Source organism: Danio rerio, chromosome 25 (genome assembly GCF_049306965.1).
Source record: "Danio rerio strain Tuebingen ecotype United States chromosome 25, GRCz12tu, whole genome shotgun sequence".
NCBI lineage: Eukaryota > Metazoa > Chordata > Actinopteri > Cypriniformes > Danionidae > Danio > Danio rerio.
In genome coordinates, this window is record NC_133200.1 from 4,618,896 (window position 1) to 4,633,567 (window position 14,672).

A 14,672-nucleotide genomic window follows, 5' to 3' on the forward strand; every position below is an offset into this window, starting at 1 on the left:
CCTTCTTTGATGGGTGATTTTTTAACAATTTATGATGGGGCAGGAAATGGTCTTGCTTTGTTAAACATCATTTGGGAAATTTTAATAAAAGAAAAAAAATCAAAGGGGGCTAATAATTCTAACTTCAACTGTATATATATATATATATATATATATATATATATATATATATATATATATAAGATTAAAATAAGAATAAATTATTATTATTATAAAAATAAAAGATTGGTTGCAAAATGTTCTAAACACTTTTAAATTAAGTGTGAAAGTAAAGTTCTCAGATCTTTATAGAATATAACAAATATTGTAATATAAAGCAATATTTTGTTGTCAAGTTATAAAATAAGTTAACTTATATTTGTTTAGTTTTACATAGGTATATTGTTTGTTTGTTTGTGTAGTTTTAGTCCATCTACTTTAGCAAATATATATATATATATATATATATATATATATATATATATATATATATATATATATATATATTCATTCATTCATTTTCTTTTCAGCTTAGTCCCTTTATCAATCTGGGGTTGCCACAGCGGAATGAACCGCCTATATATATTTATATATTCTCCAACTCTTGTGTGAAGGCTCAGTAATTTTACATTTATAATGACAAATATGTTTTATTTATTGTCTTTCAAGGTAAATAACTGAACGTAAACATACTGTAGGTAGGAGGTTGAGATAATTTAGCATTGTAGGAGAACATTTCACATGGCATTTAGAGGTTTTGGCATCTGAACACTTCATTTATATATTAGAGAATATATTAGAACATTTACTAAAGTTAAACCTTTACTGTTGCTGAACAAATTTAATCACCAAAACAAATAAATAAAACAAAGTCCCATCAATGATCAAGCAGTGAAGCACTTATTCATAGCTTTTATAATATATTATAATATATTATTCGCGTATTTTTATCCTGTATTCAACTTTTAGAAACCTTACCCAGATAGCAGGCAGTAATCGGCCCGAGCTCGGCTGCCCCTCGGCGCCTCCGGCTCCGACTCGGCATCGGCGAGTGTTATCCGGGCCGAGTGCGGCCCGCAGCTCGCTCGCGCACATGCGGTTGTGATGCGGCTGTAAAGCACTGGCCCGATTCCGGTCAACCATATCCTGGCCGCTTCTGGCAAGGACTCGGCTGATGGCAACCGATTAAGTTCTTATTTTATCTAGTAATCTGTTAGCTCCACGTTTAATGATAATTTGAGAAAATATTAATGGTACGATAGCAAAAAAAAAAAAGAATATTTAGTGTGGATGGTCGCAATGTTTAGACGCAAACAAAACAATATTATTTATAAATAGATTATATTTATCTAGAGAAAAACTATGTAAAATTCGCTTATTTTTGAGATAGCACGCTCCTGTGCTGACTGTTTTTTTTAAAGCAGAAGTTGGTTTCATAATAAACACATGCGTTACTAAATTCCTGATCCAAACTCCAATCCAGACGGTGGCGGTAATGCTCCAAAAAGCTGGTTGTCAACCACCATGGCACGAAGATCACAAGAAGAAAAGGGTTGGTTTTTCAAACATTTCACGTGGAGTCCGGTCAGAAAGGTAAGCTTTTTACTGCTTGTGTTCTGTATAATTAGCGAATTTAGAGCTTAAAACATTTCCACGGTGTTTGGTTGTAACAGCGTTTAGTAATTTAAAACAGTTTGATACGAAATGTAACCTGCTTTAAGACACACGACTGGAGCTAATGTATGCTAACGCTAACAGTTACAAATACGTCTGAAAGTTCCTTTTCCTTTTACACAATGTTAGATTGTAACGTGTGTAGTAACTGAAAACTATTTTAATTATTTTAAAGAAACATGAAACGAATTTGTGTGTATGCTAACTTTGCGTTAAAGAAAGTTTCTGTAGACGAATCCATTAACTAACATGACAAAACGTGTTTTTTTCCTGATTTAACATTATAAAGTACCGTGGATGTTGAAAAAATCATTGTACAGGCGTATACTTCTCCAACAGTATTAATTCTGTGATTATGTGTAAATAAAAACTAATCGTTTTGGATTAATAAAATATTATTATTTATCTTGTTTATGCAGTTAGTCACGAAAATGATCGAAACTCGACTGTTTACTATTCTCTTTAAATTAACCGAGAGAAATATATTACTATGCACTTTAATTCATATGTGTTAGCCTATGTGAATCAATTATATCTTTTGTTCAAGCTGTAATGGTCAGTTAATGTAAAACTGAACGTCTTAAAGCAGATTTTGATGTTTTTTTTTTTGTTTTTTATGTTATTGACAGTGATAAATTCTGATTTAAATGAATGGGTAACAATATTTGTTGGTTAAGTCTCATTGTTCTTGTTTAACAAAGGTTAGTGAGATCATTTTGCAGCACATCACGACCAAAGAAGTCAATGGCACACTCTTTTGAACGTGAATAGGCATGTTATAGTTGTGTGCTAAAAGTCCATTATAAGCTGTAAACTGCTGATACATTTTCAACATAGTTTGAGCTTTTCAGACATTACATTACTAATTGCTTCACAAACAGCTGAAATGGTTTATTGTTATTGGCTATCATCATCAAACATTTTTCACAATGGTAGGTTAATCTTCATGGGTACAGAATAATGCATGTGCTTGACCATCTTACAAATCTATGTCTCAGATTCATAAGGCTGTCACTCTGCATGAATCTCCGAATAAATCTTGTGCAACCTTCTGTGTACCGATTATTTACACTATAGGTATTATATGCATTAATTAACTTTGATAGTATTTCAGGGTTTGAACTTTTCTTTACGGGAGGTTAACAACAATGTGATGTTTTATTATAGATGCATATGAGGAAGCTCGACTCAAACATCCACACGCAACTGTGATTTCTGACTGGTAGACAGATGAGGATGATGATCGCCTGTCATACATCTAAAGACAGAACAGGTTTGTTTGCAATTATTTTAAACACATACTGTCAACATTATGTCATTGATCTATTACAACCTGTGAGTTTTGACCTGGCACCAGGCCCGGATTAAGAACTCAGGGGCCCCTGGGCACATTATCTTGTAAGGCCCCCTACCTGGCCGCACCCCTATAGTTGAATTAAAAAAATAAGAATAATATAATAATTTTTAAATAAAATGAATCTATAATTTGTTGCCCACATATTTAAATAAATGATATATAGTACATATGTATTTATAGTCTGCAAAGATTTAAATTATTTTTCAAAGCATTAAATAAAAATACAAATAAAACTACATAGCTAAAACTACATATATATATATATATATATATATATATATATATATATATATATATATATATATATATATATATATGTATGTATACAGTTCTATGAATCTGAGTTCTATGAATCTGAGTCTTTCATAATACTAACACTGATTTACTGTCTCTCTCCTCCTCTCCCTGTATTTTCTCTACTCTTCTCGTGATGAAGACTTGATTATAAACCTAAAAGTATCTGAAATCACAGACACTATACCTCTTCTCTCCCCTCTCTCTCCTCTTCTGGGCCTTTCTCTCTCTCTCTCTCTCTCTCTCTCTCTCTCTCCTTTTCTGTCTGTCTCTCACCCGATGAATCCAGTCCGCGCTGCGCTGCCGTTAGCCTCCTCCGCCTGGTTAATGCTAGCTACTCATCATTTAAAGTTAACGTCTTCTTCTGTACCCTCATTCTCCTGATCACGGGTCTGTTTGAAGAAGGTGTGTATGGAAAATGCCTCAATAAAGATGCCTCCTCTCCTCTTTCTCTCGCGTTTGCTAAATCCACTTGTCCACTCATTTTTGATCTATGACAGATATAACGTTACACTAAAGTCCGCTCAGTTTAGTGCGGGTTATTACAAAACTGACGTTTCCGCACTTGACCAATTACAGCATTCTGTTTAGTTAAAGAAAGAAAGGCAATTTAAATATAATAATAATATTAATATGTGATCGCGATTTTTTTTGCTCAGAGGAAATACAGTTGTCTGAGCAATAGAGTTTTTGAAGAGAGGGAGGCACGGCAGGCGCCTATAATAAGGCTAAACATTATTAAATACCCACGAGACACTTGTGACTTTATATCACATTTGCATTATTTTAAAAAAATGTTTCTTTCCTGTTAAAAATAAATATATTTCCAATCTGATATGTAATGGGGAGAAATAAAAGTAGCACGAGTTCAGCTGATGGTGGATTCGAACCGATGTTATGATTAATCGCGTCAAAAGATGATGCCGTGTGCCTTACAAGGTGCGCCACTGCGGCTATATTATCACACTGCTCTTTACTCATGTTATCTCTATCAATCAGGCATCGATGGGCGTAAACCCTGAATAGTTTAGTCCAACTAGATGCGCTATTTGCAATTAGCCTAAAAAGACACTCCGAAATTGCCTTTTTTTCTCCCCCCTCGCAGGGGCCCCTGGTGCGCACGGGCCCCTGGGCCTGTGCCCATAAGGCCCATTGGTTAATCCGGCCCTGCCTGGCACTTTAAAGTGATGTTTTGTTTTGTAAATGTATCTGATTAAGGGACAGTATAGACACATCTATACCGTGATGAAGAAAAATTACTTGGAACAAAGAGGCTGGATAAAAGGCAGGTATGAAGATTTCAGAAATCAATGCAGCACCACAAGTCACATCACCATCAATGACTATGGCAGAAATCTTAAGACCACCATCAAGATGCACAGATACTGTACATTCCAGTACACCAGGCGTGTCCAAACTACGGCCCGCGGGCCATCTGCGGCCCGCGAGGCTTTTTATAAATATCAATAGAATCTGGCCCGCTATACAAAAATGAACGTAATTCAATAAATAACCACCGGGTGTCGCTATTACATGCATTCAATTAAGCAGCAGTTCTTGTTATGATCTATCTATCTGTCTGTCTGTCTGTCTGTCTGTCTATCTACACACAGTTGAAGTCTGAATTATTAGCCCCTCATTGATTTATTTCTTCTTTTTTAAATATTTCCCAAATGATGTTTAACAGAGCAAGAACATTTTTACAGTATGTCTGATAATATTTTTTCTTTTGGAGAAAGACTTATGTTTTATTTCGGCTAGAATAAAAAGCGGTTTAATTTTTTTTATGAACCATTTTAAGGTCAAAATTATTGGCCCCTTAAGTCTTCAGAACAAACCATTGTTATAAAATAACTTGCCTAATTACTTTAACTTGACTAGTTAACTTGATTAACCTAGTTAAGCCTTTAAATGTCACTTTAAGCTGTATAGAAGTGTCTTAAAAATATCTAGTCAAATATTATTTACTGTCATCATGGCAAAGATAAAATAAATCAGTTATTAGAAATGAGTTACTAAAACTAATATGTTTAGAAATGTGTGGAAAAAATGTTTAACTCTCCGTTAAACAGAAATTGGGGAAAAAATAAACGGTGGCTAATAATTTAGGGGGGCTAACAATTCTGACTTCAACTGTATATATATATCATGTCATATATATATATCATGTATATATATATCATGTCATATCAGACATATATATATGTCTGTGTGATGTATGTAAAATTTGGCCCGCGACAACGTTTGTTTTTTTGCATCTGGCCCTCGGCCCAAAAAGTTTGGACACTCCTGCAGTACACCTATAAACATTTACAGTCTTTGTTCTAGTGCAGTTTGAGATCAAGACAGAACTTATTGCATCTCGTGATGTCTTTGTAAGAATTGAAGACATCACTAAATTTGTTAAGGTTTAATGCAGCTAGAAAGTAAAGATCAACTAGAGAATATCAGCAGTGTCTAACCCACTGTTGTATTTACAGAAGTTGTATGAGAATAAGCGACAGGTTGATTTATACTAATCTGTTATTTTTCTTTTTTAGCACGACTGACTGAAGTTTTAAAATCATGCAACGTCATAAAGCAGCAGCTGGGCCTGATTCTCACAAAACCAAAACAGACGTGATGAAATTCCAGATGTAAACACATTTGACCTTCCTGTGGCCAATTTGATTTGGAAAAGCTTGAAAATCAACTAAAGGAGCAGCCCGAACAAATGAAGAAACTGGTAAGTTCAAGCTCTTGCTAATTTCAAAGTGTTTTAAGTTTATTTGTTTTTTTTATAGTTTTTTTTTTTGCTTCGTAGGTAGCCTACTTTTTTCCTAATTTTTTCTTTTTTTTTTTACATTAGTACTTGTTCACTACTAATTATCTGTTTATCTTTTAATCACAGATGGAGTGAGGACAAATGTCCATACCACGCCACTGATAAAGAAGTGGAAAAATGCATTACAAGGTAGCTACAACTTGCCCCTGACAGGGATGGAGGAAGAAAGAAGAGAAAGCTAATGTGTCAAATGTCTACATCACTATTTTGTTTTAATTTTTAAACAACATTTTAAGTGTATTAGGATGTTCCCTGATACTTGAACAATTTGTTTCTTTCATTTGCATTTATATATATATATATATATATATATGTATATGTATATATATATATATATGTGTGTGTGTGTGTATATATGTATGGTATGTATGTATGTATGTGTGTGCGCCAAATTGTAAAGAAACATCTTGATACATTTTTAATAAACGTAATACAAATAAAATTATAAATATAAAATTGCACAAGACGTGTATATATATGAAATTTATAATCATCTCACTCATGTCTTGCTGTTTGTGCAATTGATTTTGTTCTGCAATTATTTATATATATATATATATATATATATATATATATATATATATATATATATATATATATATATATTTGTTTGTTTTATTATTATTTTAATGTTTTATTAAAAAATGTTTCAAGATGTTTCTTCAGAATTCTGCAGTACTTTTTACAAGTTTGACTTGGATATTTTACGGATTGTCATTGGTATTTTTAAGATGTTTCTTGCTATATCTTAAATTGGTTTCTATATTTAGGTTTATATAAAATTTAGCTGTTTTTTACAAATTTTTAATTCAAGTCTATTGGGAAAACAGGGTTGTTTTAAAAAACATCTGTGTTTGTGTGTAATTTTTAGATTTTTTTGTTTAAATCTTTCTGTGTGTCTTTATTGTGTTGTTTTATTGTTGTTTTTATATTGATATTCTTGTGCACTACAAAATTATTTATAAAATTTTAGTACTATTTTTTTCATGCAATCAATAAACGTTTAACATTTATTTATTTTGTCATTTGTCTGATTATTTTCGTTACAGAATATGTATGCAGTTTGCACTTTATTCAAAGGTTAAACGCAGTGCTTACACTTTGTGTTTACATTATAGCCTGTGTTTGCTGTTATATAAATTCAAATGGTTGTAATACCATATATCAAGTACCAATGTAATACCAAAAGGTTTTATAAGGTGTATAAATACGGAGTCGCGCCAGCTCCGGGCCGCAGCGCACATTACCCTCGCGCCGATTCCGGCGCGGATGCGCAGCGTCGGCTCGCTTACGGCCGCCGCATCTGGCCCGCTTGATTCGGGCCGGAATCGGGCAGTGAGTCCACAGGCATCCGGCCCGAGTCCGGCAGCCGAAGTTGGGCCGAGGGGTTAGTCTCCGGCAGGCGACAATCTAGCCGGAACTGGCCCGAGTATATTTTGCTATCTGGGTATAAATTCTACTTGACGCTCCGTTGCGAGATATCTTCCGTTGACGTCACTCCCGTCCACGAGAAAGCGCTAGAGACCGAACTCCGGCCAAACCGGAGAAGAAGAGCGACCGCACCAACATGGCGATCAAACAGGCAGGTAAACCGCGTCGTTTACATAAATACTTATTTTAGTGCTAATGATAAACGCAATTTTCTTCATGTTATACTAAAAATCATGTGTATGTTTGCTTACTATTTATTCAACGCTTTTAAAATAACACCAACTGCGTTAGTTGATTGTTGTGGTTCTTGTGCTGTTTGGACACCTGACACACTATGAGACTCAATGAAAGTGCATTAAGGTGTTGTCGCTTTGTCTAAATAAAGTGAACAATTAATTTCTTAGGCTGTTTTGTTTCGAATGTCAAATGAAATTGTGTTTTTGCTTTAGGGAGAAACGCCAATGTTGTATCCTTTGTGAAAACCCACCGAAAAACAAGAGTAAACAGTGATGAGAAGGACGAGGCATATAGGTAAGCTTTTTGGAAAAAGGAATGATTTACTGTTGTTTTTTATGAGCACATAGTTTCATAACTCAACTGGAAGTTGGGCATTTTTAGGGTCACACATTTTGTTAAATTTTGTGTTGCTCAACATAAAGTACATTTTCAGATACAATATGAATTATTTCAAACATCACAGGCTTTTAAACTCGTCAAAGTCTGTAATAGTTAGTTATTACTAAATAATAGTATGCAGTAGTAGTAATAATAATAATAAATTAATTAATTTTCTTGTCGGCTTAGTCCCTTTATGCATCAGGGATGGCCACAGCGAAATGAACCACCAACTTATCCAGCGTATGCTTTACACAAATGCAGCGGAAATGCATCCGCTGCGTAAAAACATATGCTGGATAATTTGGCGGTTCATTTCTCTGTGGCGACCCCTGACTAATAAAGTGACTAAGCCGAAAAGAAAACGAATGAATGAATGAATTTATTATTTATTTAAATATATTTAAACTATATGAGCAGACACTTAACTTGCAAAAAATATGATTGAATGATCCCCAATACAGTACATCTCATCTCTCTATCCTATTTTTATTTTTCAGGTTGGAATTACATTTTCTTTACTTAATTTGTCAAGGTCAATTTTATTGTCTCCCATAGGAGAAATTTGTTTTTAGAAAAAAAAAATTCTGCTGTACATAGACACCCACAAAACGACTTATAACACGCACAATAAACATCCTAATCCTAAAATACATCCTAATATAAATACAGTTCCATTAAAACAATAATCCAAAACATGCGCTATAGGTAAATTGGGTTAGCTAAATTGTCCCTTGTGTATGTGTGTGAAAGAGTGAACCCAGAGATGGGTTGCAGCCGGAAGAGCATCCACTGTGTAAAACATATGCTGGATAAGTTGGCGGTTCATTCCGCTGTGGTCACCCATGATTAATAAAGGGACTAAACCGAAAAGAAAATGACTAAATGAATGATTGAATAAATTGGCTGTAGTATGTGAGTGTGTATGGGTGTTTCCTATTACTGGGTTGCAGCTGCGAGGGCACCCATTGTGTAAAACATGCTGGAATAGTTGGTGGTTCATTCCGCTGTGGCAACCCCTGATAAATAAGGTACTAAGCCAATAAAAATTGAATGAATGAATGTCTGTAAACATGGCACTTTTGTTTCACTAAATTAAAACGTTTTTTTATTTTAAACATGGAATAAATGTCACGAAGAGTTAAGTTTAGAGAATAAACCGAAACATTGTTTTAGCATAAAATTATGCATTAAAGCAGGTGTTATCAACTGGTTTAGCCATGGGACCCAAAATGTTTACATGGTCATCAAGCCGTGACCCAAATTTTTAGAAACTATAATACAATTTTAGGAATTATAATTAATTTGTATTTGTTTGTGAACGTAAACAAGTAGTGAAAGTGTATTTTATTGCTGTCTTTTAACAAAATGTATCAAATTATAGAAATATTACAAAGTAAAAAAGAGAAATGCTGTTAATAATAAACTGTTAATAAAACATGTTTTCTGGTTTCTAAATGTTATTTTAATTTTGAAGGTTTCATCCTCTCTTATGTGAGCACCTCACTACACATGACACTGAGGCTTTAAGCCTTTTTTGTCGTCAATATATATATATATATATATATATATATATATATAGATCTCCATACTTTACATATTCGGGGTCGTACTTGCGATTCGACAAATTTGCTGCAACAATTAAATGAAATATCACATGTCAAACGGTAGGGTTGTCACGCACACATTTCAAAATAAAAGTCCGGTATAAGCAAAATAAGTACAAATTTTCACTTTTGTTGTTTTTTTTTTTTTACCTCACACTCCGCGACCCACTGAGAAACACTTCATTAAAGAATTACTTTGCTACAGCAATCCACATGTAACTTAAAAAAAATGTTTTTAGAGGCTATATTCAAAACGAATACATCTCATTCTAGTTTGGAGTTTTATGTCTACTCTACAAATATTATCAAAAGTATGAAAAAATACGGTTCATATTCCTCAAAATATCGGGGGCGCTCTTGTATGGTCACTACTGGAAACTGAATGTGGTCATGTTTGGTACTGCAGCCAATCTAAATCTGACTCATTTTTTCAGAAATCAACTTCAAATTCAGTCAGTCATTCATTTTTCCACAACGGAATGAACTGCCAACTATTCAAGCATATGTTTTACACAGCGAATGCTCTTCCAGCCACAACCCAGTACTGGAAAACACCCAAACAATCTCTCAATCACACACCACTCATAGACTACTGGCAATTTAGTTTATCCAATTCACCTAAAGCGCAGGTGTTCGGACTCTGGAGGAGAGAACATGCAAACTTGCTGTGAGGCGACAGTGCTAACCATTGAGCCATTGTGCCGCTCCATCAACTTTAAATGTGGAATCTAATTTGTTCAAATATTTAGGGTTGATTTTTCTGCCGAAAGATTAGGTGTTATCCAAACACTATTTAATTATTAGTATTCAATTTAGAAATCAGAAGCACACAGGTGATGGCTTAGATGCAAACTATAAAGGCAAGTTCACTAGAAATTTGGAACGAAGCCCTTAAATAACTTAATTCTGCCACTGTCTGTGCAGGGCTTTAATGAACTGAGTTCGACTATTAAACATTATCTTAAAGATGAAACATTTGTGTTGACGCTGCTCAGATTACACCGACTAGCTGGTATAACAAAAGCTGTGTGTGCAGGAAACTGATTTCCATTGAAATGCACATTAATATTTCAGCATGGACATGCACAGTTGCTCAGTTCTGAATGTCGCGTGTATCTTTCATGCATTAATTCAATCCCAAGATGCATCAATCAACAGCATTGGGAGGGTTTGAGAGCCTAATTTAAGCTTGTATAGAGTGTTGTGTGTTTTTCTTAGCAACAGGGAAGCACCAAAGTCTTGTGTGTTTGTGTGTGGTCGTAGTTTGATTATCAGCACAGTCCAGCTGCTATAACCCAGACTATAACGTCACCGGCAGAACAAAAGAGTGGTAAAACGAGCATCGGGACAAAGCTAGAGATACAGTAAATCCGCGGAGGCACACTGAGCTGCAGATACAGTGATCGGCCTGCTGAATGAAGCACACCTTAATAATTCAAGCTCGAGCTGATTTTCATTCAAGAGGAAAACACCGGAAACAAAAGAGACGGACAACATTGGTAACGTCAGGCTCTTATACGCCAGGCAGCCTATGCAATCGGACATCTGTCGAGGTTTTGAAGAGATCTCAAATGGTGGTTGGCGAAAGTAAAATAATATGTGCATTTAATTAATCTACAATTAAATAATCAATCAGCACATTCATGAATAGACTATATGTATTCTTAATGTTTTACTATTCAACTATTAACCATATTATCAAGCTTCATGTTTAAAAGAAACATCTGAGACATATTAGTGTAAGAATTGAAATATTGCAAATATTCTGATATCTTTGACAATTCAAAACATGAGCTGAAAACAGAGACTGGTAACTTCACAACCCAGCAAGGGGGGATGCGGGAAAAACCAGTTCCTGCTGCATTTGCATCTGAGTATGCTGAAACTCAGCTTCATCCCCCCAACTCACGCATATGGTCATTTCAATGTTTGAATGTTCTAGATTAACCAAACTGACTTTAACTATCATGTTTGATATCATTTGAAATGTCTCAGTGCGATTGGTACAATGGTCTCATCCTCTCAGAAATAGACATAATCAAAACAATAAATATATAACTTCAGGCATCTTTTGAACCACTGTGAAGGGTGTGACTTTTATATACACACACCTTCTTCCTTGAGGGAAATCTTGGATTATTTAAGGTAAGGTCTAAGAAAGACTCAGGGCGATTCTGCCTACCCAGATCAGCCCATAACATGGAGCCTAGGCTCCACGTTATGTAAAATTTACACGTTATGTAAAAAGTCAGGAATGCATCTTTTAATCTTGGATTTATCTTTGATAATTTGATGTTTTGTATTGATCGTTTATGAATTGACTGATTGAATTTGGCATAATACATTTACCTGACTAATAAATTATGTTTTGGATTATTCAAACCTCGTGTTATTATCACTGATAAATGTTGTTGTCCATAGCACTACATGCCACTGTACAGGTTAGTAACGGACTAAAACATGTTAGACGGAGCAGCGTGGCACGCTATACAATGTTGGTAGAGATCCGACTAACAAATTGGCATTTATTCATGTATACTTGGACTGTAAAAGGCCAACTATTTAGAACAACAAAATATTGTTGAAACTACTTTAAATGTGGATATTTAGGCCTTCATCTACAATATTATAATCCTGCGCGATTATTATTAAAATACTTTGTCTTAAGTAGATAACAGATCTATGGGGACCACATAAAAATCTCCTAAATTGAGTAAGTAGTGTTCTGCCTTTCTAGGAGAGTGGTTAATCTCCTCTGTTTAATGACCGAGACTGACAAGCTTGTATTAAGAGATTGTATACCCGGCCGGTGCAAGACTCGAGATGCAATCGGAATCTGAGTAAATGAGAATAAGGTATAATAACAAATCAAAAGAATATTCAATCACAATCTAAAATAATGTGAAAGGAAACAAAATCTTCTCAATGTTTTATAATTAGAGTCAGATAAAACGAGGATAAATATATTAATATTCTAAACCACCTCATACTAAAATTGGAGTCAGATATGAGTTAAGTTTAATATAAATCAACATTGTGCACTGGAAAGACCGAACATGCAGTGAACCTTCATCCACCATTGGATACCGTCATTGGACCAACTGGCTGGACCCTACATTAGTGACCACAAAAACACATTGTATGGGTCAAAATGATTGAGTTTCTTTGTTGCTGTTCTCAAAAATCATTAAAGTATTAAGTAAAGATCATGTTTAATGAAGATATTTTGTACTTTTTCTGACTTTAATATAACCAAAGTTAGTTTTTGATTAGTAATATGCATGGCTAAGAACTTAAATTGTGCAAGTTTAAGTCATTTATGAATATTTTGAGTGTTTTGAACCCTCAGATTACGGATTTTCAAATAAGATTACAAGTTGTATCTGAGTACAAGTACCTTGGGGTTTTAATAGATTCAAATCTATCATTTAAGTCTCAGGTTAAAAAGGTTTGTAACCGGGTCAGATTCAGTTTAGCAAATTTTCGATTTATCCGTGATCAGATGTCATGTGATGCTGCCCTAATCTATTATCACTCCATGATCATTTCTCACATCACTTATTGTTTAACCACTTGATCCCAAGCCAGCATCACTACTCTGAAGCCACTTGAATCTTTATACAAACAATCCATAAAAACCCTTGATAAGAAATCAGTTCAATATCACCATTGTTTAATATTAAAGAAATACAACCTGCTTAGTTGGGAAAATTTAATTAAATATGTACATACCTGTTTAATGTTTAAGACTTTACATAACCCGACTTCACCATTAAATCAGTTTGTACATATTAGAACGACTACTCACAGAACTACTAGAGGAGGTGACAGAGGGGACTGCATTATTCCTCTCAACAAAAGTTAATTCAGTCAATCTGTATTTTCAGTGAGAGCTGCTAGGGATTAAAACTCCATCCCACCAACAATTAGAAGATCGTGCACTTTTCGTTCTCTTCAGTCTCATGTTAAAAATTGGTTATTGACAAATCAGCATTAGTACTGTATTCTTGACACATTTGTACTGTTGTCTTTGGCTTTTTGTCCTCTGCTGCCATCAGTCTGTTCTTTTTTTTTCTTTTCTTTACTTTTTTTAACTGTATTTTTTATATGAAAGTGTATTTAATGTTTAATGTTGTGCTTCTATTTTAGCTGTGACTTTTTAACATTCTGTAAAGGGTCTGCGGATGAAAAATAGCCATTCTTGGCTAATTCTGGCACATTTTACAGTAATGTTTATTAATGTGCATTGACCCTGTAAACAAATAAACTAAACTAAGGTGGATCACAGCCAAATATTGTTCTACACTGCCTAACAAAAGTCTTGTCGTCGATCAAAGTTGTAAGAGCATTTAATAATAATTTGACTTTGTTGATCATTTAAAAAGTTGCACAAAAATACTGCAGAAGACCTACTGGAACCCGCATGGACCCAAAATTCTCAGAGAAATTAGTCAAGTTTGGTGAAGAATAAATCATGGTTTGGGGTTACATTCAGTATGAGGGTGTGCGAGAGATCTGCAAGATCAACAGCCTGAGGGATCAAGACAGTTGTGCTGCCCATTACATTACAAACCACACGAGATGGCAAATTCTCCAGCAGGATAGCGCTCCTCATACTTCAGCCTCCACATCAAAGTTCCTGAAAGCAAAGAAGGTCAAGGTGCTCCAGGATTGGCCAGCCCAGTCACCAGATATGAACATTATTGAGCATGTCTGGGGTAAGATGAAGGAGGCATTAAAGATGAATCCAATGCATCTTGATGAACTCTGGGAGTCCTGCAAGAACACTTTCTTTGCCATTCCAATAAAAAAGTAAAAAATAAAGCCATGATTATATTTTATTTTGGTAAAATAAGCGTAATTTAAAGGTCTTTGCCTTTCATATAAGCCA

General features: G+C 34.5%; 1 protein-coding gene and 1 long non-coding RNA gene across 14 annotated transcripts in view; both read left to right on the top strand.

Annotated features, from left to right (window-relative positions):
• Positions 1–1,517: 1,517 nt before the first annotated feature.
• On the top strand, positions 1,518–5,971 carry LOC137489316 (uncharacterized). 3 transcript variants are annotated; one of them, XR_011008725.2, is made up of 4 exons: positions 1,518–1,572; positions 2,821–2,926; positions 4,523–4,593; positions 5,845–5,971. It is a non-coding gene; the product is annotated as an uncharacterized lncRNA (long non-coding RNA). The 3 variants fall into 3 exon arrangements; XR_012400136.1 differs by having other exon boundaries at positions 4,523–4,589; positions 5,845–5,955; XR_012400137.1 differs by lacking the exon at positions 4,523–4,593 and having other exon boundaries at positions 5,845–5,961.
• A 1,694-nt stretch (positions 5,972–7,665) lies between these two features.
• eps8l2 (EPS8 signaling adaptor L2) overlaps positions 7,666–14,672 on the top strand; it is a 118,551-nt gene continuing 111,544 nt past the window's right edge. For 4 of the 11 annotated variants that reach the window (XM_073942562.1, XM_073942561.1, XM_073942563.1 and 1 more), the window contains exons 1-2: positions 7,666–7,714; positions 8,009–8,090. The gene's annotated coding sequence lies outside the window, so the exon portion shown is untranslated. Of the gene's footprint in view, positions 7,920–8,008; positions 8,091–14,672 lie in introns of all 11 variants that reach the window. The other 7 variants (XM_073942565.1, XM_073942566.1, XM_073942567.1 and 4 more) reach the window with 3 other exon arrangements.